Below are 6,997 nucleotides of genomic sequence, written 5' to 3' on the forward strand. Positions count from 1 at the left end.
GGCATACTAGACACTATACAATTAGTCTTATACAGCATATCACACCCGGTCTAAAAGAGGAACTATATTGCATTCGCCTTGTCCATCTGTTGAATATTCAAACTACCGCGACTGTATAATAGCATAACGTTCTCGTCATTATACTTGTGTATAGATACATTTGATTTCTGTTTAATATGGGTATATTACGGAAAATATTGTTCCGAGCCTGGTCAAAAGAGGTATGAACAACTTCCACTTTCTTTTTTGAAACTGGCTTAATCTGCTCCTGTTTTTTGCATTATGGTTCACAGGAAGATAAATAATACAACTAAAAATAAAGGTTAAATTAGAGTAAACGATTTTGGATTAAATAATTAAAGTAATTTCTCCTTCATTTTCATTTTTAGGTAATGCTGTGAGGATGCCTACCCCACGAAATTTCAGTTGCATTATATGTATGAAAACGCATTTAAAAGAGACAAACCGACGAGCAATATTTAATTCTGGATTACGGAACTATGTAGAGTCAATTTTAAAAAGACATGTGTACGAACATGACGCAATTTGCTTAAAATGTAGAACAAGAATTCAACGAGAAATTCAGGCTAACAAATTAGTTAACAATGTGACTGTTGCAGAAAAAAATAAAAGCAATGAAAAAAAAACAACCAAGCTCTGGAGGCGTCCTTAGTCCAAAAACAATACAACTTCCAATATGTTCTACCACAAAATCACACCGTATGTGTATTGTCTGTAAGAAGCAGAATTCAAATAGGCATAGACTTATTGTTGTTCCCAATGAAGCCAAGACACAAACATTTATAGACAAGGGCATCTTTATTTCCACGAACAGTAGGTGTTGTTCTGATCACCTTGTTGGTAAATACTTCAAGCAAGAGGCTCTGAAAGCATTAAAGCATACTTCTCCGTCGACATTCTTCAACCGTATGGATGTAAACAACTTGTTGGATAGAACCAGGTCAATGCTAAAAGATGTTGGAAAACTTAATTTTGATGTCCAGATAGCTATGTCAGATGACGATTTTGTTAATCTCACTGGACTCACCAAACAACAGTTTGACGTTGTCGCCACACATGTTACAGACTTAAGAAACTCTGAGGTACGCTCAATAAGAACATGTCTTGCTATTCTCCTAGTAAAATTACGCACTGGATTATCGAACACAATCTTGGGAACTCTTTTCAGCCTTAAGTCCTACAATATACGGCGAGCCGTACACTCAGCTCGAGAATCTCTAATTAAAAATTTTGTTCCATCATTTTTAGGATTTAACCATATGAGTCATTCCGTTTTTGCCCAGAGCCGTACAACTCCAACTGCCAAAACATTGTTTACAGGAAACAATGAAGACACAGCTGTTCTGATCCTAGATGGGACATACATATACATACAGAAAAGTTCATACCACAAGTTCCAGAAGAAAACCTACAGTATGCACAAAAATCGACCTTTAGTCAAGCCCATGATTATAGTTGGATATGATGGCTACATTTTGAGTGTCTTGGGGCCATATTATGCCAATGGCCACAACAACGATGCCTCAATTACCAAGCATTTATTTAAAACCAATGCTGAAGATATAAAGAAATGGATAAAGGACGATGACGTATTAGTAGTCGACAGAGGTTCAGAGATGCTCAAGCTTTCCTTGAGAGTATGAACTTGAAGGTAGAGATGCCTTGTTTCATCAAAAAGGGACAAAAACAACACACTACTGAGGAGGCAAATTCTTCACGACTTATAACAAAAGTTCGATGGGTAGTTGAAAGCGCCAATGGACGCATTAAACAGTGGCGTTTTCTCGACAAGGTCGTTTCAAACCACTTCGTTCCCTATATTGGAGATTTTGTCAGAATTGTTTCTGCATTTATTAATTGCTTCCGGGCTCCACTGATTAATGATTTTTGCAATGAAGAGATCGGCCAAACTATGCTGGATAAAGCACAGCTTGGTAACCAGGTACAGAAGTATGTCGAGGACAATAAGGCCAATTAAAATTAATTGATAGATTTTCATCCCCGCCCGCCCCTCTGAAATCGCCCCGCCCCGAATTTTTTTATTTTATAAAATTTACGATTTCCGGATTTTATTCATTCCCGTTACCGGTAACCGTTAAAATTTCGTTTCATTCAATGCTTCCTGTTTTAAATTTCGGTTTTGTACCTCAAGTAAATCTAACCAAAATGATTAAGTCGACCTTTCCGCTGCTCTATGATGACAACATCATCTTCCGAGAGTAAAGATTGATAACGAGAATTACATGAAATATTGGTGTTACGAGAAAAACGTTGTTTCCAAGACTGCAAATCGCGGTATGTCACAAATTTCTGTGATTAGAAAACTGCGGACTTTTTTATTTAGGCAATGACTTTGTCTCAGGAAATTTAAACTCTAAATGATACCCAAAGCACAAGATTCGTGGAAACCATTGATACAGAAAACATGACTGAATTATATTGAAACACAAGCACGAACTTGTCAGATTTATGACCGTTTATTGAATTTAAAAAGTCGACTAACATACGCATTTTATTTATGCAAGCCCTTTGATTTTACCCATGGCTGTCTTTTTATGTTGACAAACAGCAAATGTCCCAATACACCCAGAAAGACTCATTGAAGAACAACTTTTTTTTTATTATTAAGTTCATGTTTTACATGATGATTATATTTTCATCTTGCATATAAAGTACCAACCCTATTATTTTCAACACTCTCTGAGTTTTCATTTTATTCTGTACTCATAATAATTGTGTTGCATACCAATGCATTTGCTTCATTTTATGGTAATACAAACCATTGTTTAGAAATCCAAATACATTTTGTGTAGGTAGTCTAACTGAAGAGAGTAGTCTCACACGTTTTGTTGTTAAGTTTTTAAAGCTGCAATTAGATATATTTATTTAAGGATTTGAAATATTTTGTAAGATTCCTCATACTTGTGTATACATAATATAAGCTTAATATTACACTTGCATATATAAAGAACTCGACACAAAAGGGTTTCATATGAAATAAAATTTAAAAAATAAAATCCTCCCACCCGCCCCATTATTTTCAAAAATTTGGATGAAAATCTACTAATTAATTTTAGTTGGCCTAATCTAATTCGCAAACAGGCTATTTATTCTGAAGTAAATGGCACGGAAAACGTTTTAGATTTTCCGAAACTTACTCTCCAACAAATCAGAGATATTACAATGGGAGTATATCAACTGAAGCAAGCCCCAAGATATACAGAAAGCCATCTATCTGATGACAATTACATGCTCCAGACTTGCCGTGACCGTCCTAATCTATTACGAGTAAAACTAACATCCAGACATTCGTCCTCAAGAGTGTACAGTCTATGGATTGAATTTAGTGGAGATGAAGTCACTGGTTGGTATTGCACCTGTAAAGTTGGCGCCCGGGTGGTTGGTTGTTGTGCGCATATTGCATCTACAATGTGGTACCTTGGTTATAGCAGGTGGGAACTAGAGACACCAAGCACGTGTAAATATGCAGATTCAATTTTGAATGCAAAAGATGTGCCACTTGAAACAGATTCCGATTCTGATAGTGACGGTTTCATTGAGGAGTGAATCTCTGACACTCATATTTATTGACAGAGGTTAAGATGTAAATGCATAGATATAGTGAATTTATTCAACAGGGGGTGGGTTTTTTCATTGTTGTATTAACAAACGATTTTTTTTTCGGAGATCAGCATCCGATTAAAATTGTTCTTGTCTTGCGGAATACTTTTAGATTTTAATGTTGAATACTTTTTTTTCTCGCTGATCTACTGTTAATTATCTGCTCACTAATTAAGAATAAGAATATGTTTGTACACATTTTAAGTCACATGTCAGATATATAAAAAAGAAGATGTGTTATGATTGCCAATGAGGTTAGATCCACATGAGTTTTAGTCATAGCTTAGGTATCAGTCTTTTTGCTCTTACTGAACATACTCTACATTAAACAATATTTAAATCTAAATAATGAACTACAATTATACTGAAATAGAAGATAGTTTGGTACACCTTGTCAGCAAATCTTGTTAAAGTTTTTCCTCATTGGAGCTGATTGACGTGTGATAATCACGTGTGATGCTATGTGTCTTTAATAAACAAGACTTTGGTCACTTTGGAGATTAACCTGTTTATGTGGTATTATGTACATATATACCAAAAGAAATGTGTTGATATATGATTATGCACTATGATAGGTTTATCTAATTACCTTCACTTTTAATACAAACATCCGACAGTTTTGATTCAGACCAATGGCGTACATTTTGTTGTCCATATTACACTATATCTTAAGATGCTTTTTACAAGTTTCTGCGTAATACATACTTAACCTAGTAAGTTATACCTGTTTGGCGGTTTATACTCTATACTCAGAATGTTGTCTCTTTGACATGCACATTCCCGATTTCAATTTCATCTATATGCAGTGGAACTTTTTACAAAGGATGATTTTCATTGGTTCCACAAACATTCACAGAACATTGTGTAATTTTGTCAAAGAAAACTGCCTGTTATTTCATTATTTATATAATTGTTTGATCATTGAATAAATCAATAGTTCCAGTAATGCATTCTGTTTTTTTTTTAACTTAACTGCTATTGTACAAGGACTTAACATAATACTTGTTGAGAAGGCCTTGAAGGTCATAATAACTTTTTTTTTTTTTTTTTTTTTTTTTTAAAACTTTTTCGTAAGACTTTATTATTTGTTGTTTTTTTTTTTGGGGGGGGGGGGGGTGGCGTTTTTTTTTTCGTTTAGTAAACACCAAGCTTCAAGTTGGATAGTGATAAATCTACAAAATATCAAAACCGTATAGATGACAAATTAACATAAGAAAAGTACAATATCAGCGTAAATCATATAGAGAAAGGTCGTTGCTACGTAATGGATACGGTTGCTAGGTAGTTTCCAAGCATTAAAAAGCTAACAAAATGTAAGTTATTTACAACTGTCATGTAATCACCTAACAATAGATACCTAGCTTTGGTCAACACATGAGGGTTTGCATAAACCTTGAAGAGATATTAAAGGCTGTGGTTGCTTAGTATACAGTGCTGTTGCTAAGGGTCATTCTTGTGGCTAAGATATGATAAATACTCGTATTTAATAATTCAGATAAATGAGACATTATAGTTAGAGATTTCCATATATGTATTGTACAATGATATATTTTTATTCATATAAAAAAAAACACATTTTTAATGAATATGGTTAAAAATAGCGCATAAATAGCAGATTTTAAATCTGTTGCTAGGCAACCAACAAATGATAATTACAAAAAAAAATTGTCATTTTTTTAAGCTTCTATATTTAGTCTATTAAAATTATAAAATTCAATTCATTTGGACAGGGGGCCAAAAATGGCCCTTATTGTACCTTGTCCTTTAAGTTATTTATGTGGCAAAAAAGAATGAAATGTCAAATAACTCATTCCTTAAATGATGTATTACACATAACTTAAGTTATTATCTTCCTAATATTGAATGCTGGATAAAATTATTTAAGGAATGACTGTAATATTTTTTCTGTCTATGAAGAAATAACATAAAAGATTTGGTGCACACTGAATAACGCGCGTAGCGGGTTATTTAACAGTGTGCACCACATTTTTTATGTTATTTCGAATAGACAGAAAAAAATATTACAGTCATTTCTTATAATTTAATTCTCAATTCCATTTTAAACCGTAGAAAACCTTGAAAAAATTTTGATGACGTCACGGTCACATTACTAAATAATGTCTATGGTCTGATAACAAAATAACGTCGGCCAATCAGAAGACGCGTTACATCCAAAATTAAATTATTCATATATATTTCCAAAAAGTTAACCAAGCAACCGAAATTAATGTTATACATGTAGCTATTGTATTCATTCCATTTATGTTTGACATTTTGTAGGGTCAAAGGGATATAAAGGAGACCCGGGAAAAACAGGACGTGTTGGACCTCGAGGTTTTACTGGGGCTTCAGGACCAAAAGGCCAAATGGGAGATCCTGGAAAAAGTGGTAAAACAGGTCAAATAGGATCTGCTGGACCACCTGGACAAATTGGACCTATTGGACAAAGTGGTGCCCCCGGAATGGACGGAGCAGATGGACCACCTGGTGCTAATGGTTCAAAGGGAAAACAAGGAGAAACAGGACCTCCTGGACCCTCTGGAATCATTGGACTAGCTGGGCCACTTGGGCCATCTGGTCCGACAGGACCATCTGGGTCCTCAGGAGAAACAGGAATCACTGGACCAATGGGAGCAAAGGGATATTCTGGTGACACAGGGGATCAAGGAAACACAGGACCTCGTGGGGAATCTGGACAAACAGGGCCACCTGGATCCACTGGTCCTAAAGGAGATACTGGTCCTCCAGGACCTTCGGGTACTTAAAATTTAAAATATTAGTAGTGCTGTGTCACGCTCGATTAGAAAGAGTTTAAAAGGACAAAGTACGAATTTAAAGAGCGCGTTTCGTCTAGTGTTTGACTGATGTCTCTTTTACATTTATATCGATGAATCATAAGTGTTTATGGTAGAGAAACAAGTGCTCTTGTTTATAAGGGCAAATATGAATTATTCTGTAAAAGTCATGCTTTTTTATGTGGTACTACAGATAAAAGAGCCCTAATAATTTTCTTAACATCAAAATAAAACATTGACCTAATGATGATGCCAGATTCTTTTATGTTTGAATTTATCGTTATTTATGCTCATATTAGTTATATCTGATTTTTGGCACAAATCAGTTTAAATGAAGAAAACTTTTTCTTAAATCCCAAAATAGATATTATTTGCCCGAAGAAACAATAGCATGCAGTATGTTTTAACATTAGTTATTTGTACCACATTCCTTAACATATTGGCAGAAACCATTTGATTTTGTTTTGTGTCCCTTCATCAATATTAATTCAATCTGCAAACAAGTATTTTACTATACAAACTCTGATAATTGATATGAATATTACGTCACTCAGAACCAC

At 34.5% G+C, this 6,997-nt stretch overlaps 1 pseudogene; it reads left to right on the forward strand.

Annotated features, from left to right (window-relative positions):
* The first annotated feature begins 770 nt into the window (after positions 1 to 770).
* On the forward strand, positions 771 to 6,407 carry LOC143050873 (uncharacterized; annotated as a pseudogene).
* Positions 6,408 to 6,997: the final 590 nt, after the last annotated feature.

The sequence above is a fragment of the Mytilus galloprovincialis genome, chromosome 11 (genome assembly GCF_965363235.1).
Source record: "Mytilus galloprovincialis chromosome 11, xbMytGall1.hap1.1, whole genome shotgun sequence".
NCBI classification, from domain to species: Eukaryota; Metazoa; Mollusca; class Bivalvia; order Mytilida; family Mytilidae; genus Mytilus; species Mytilus galloprovincialis.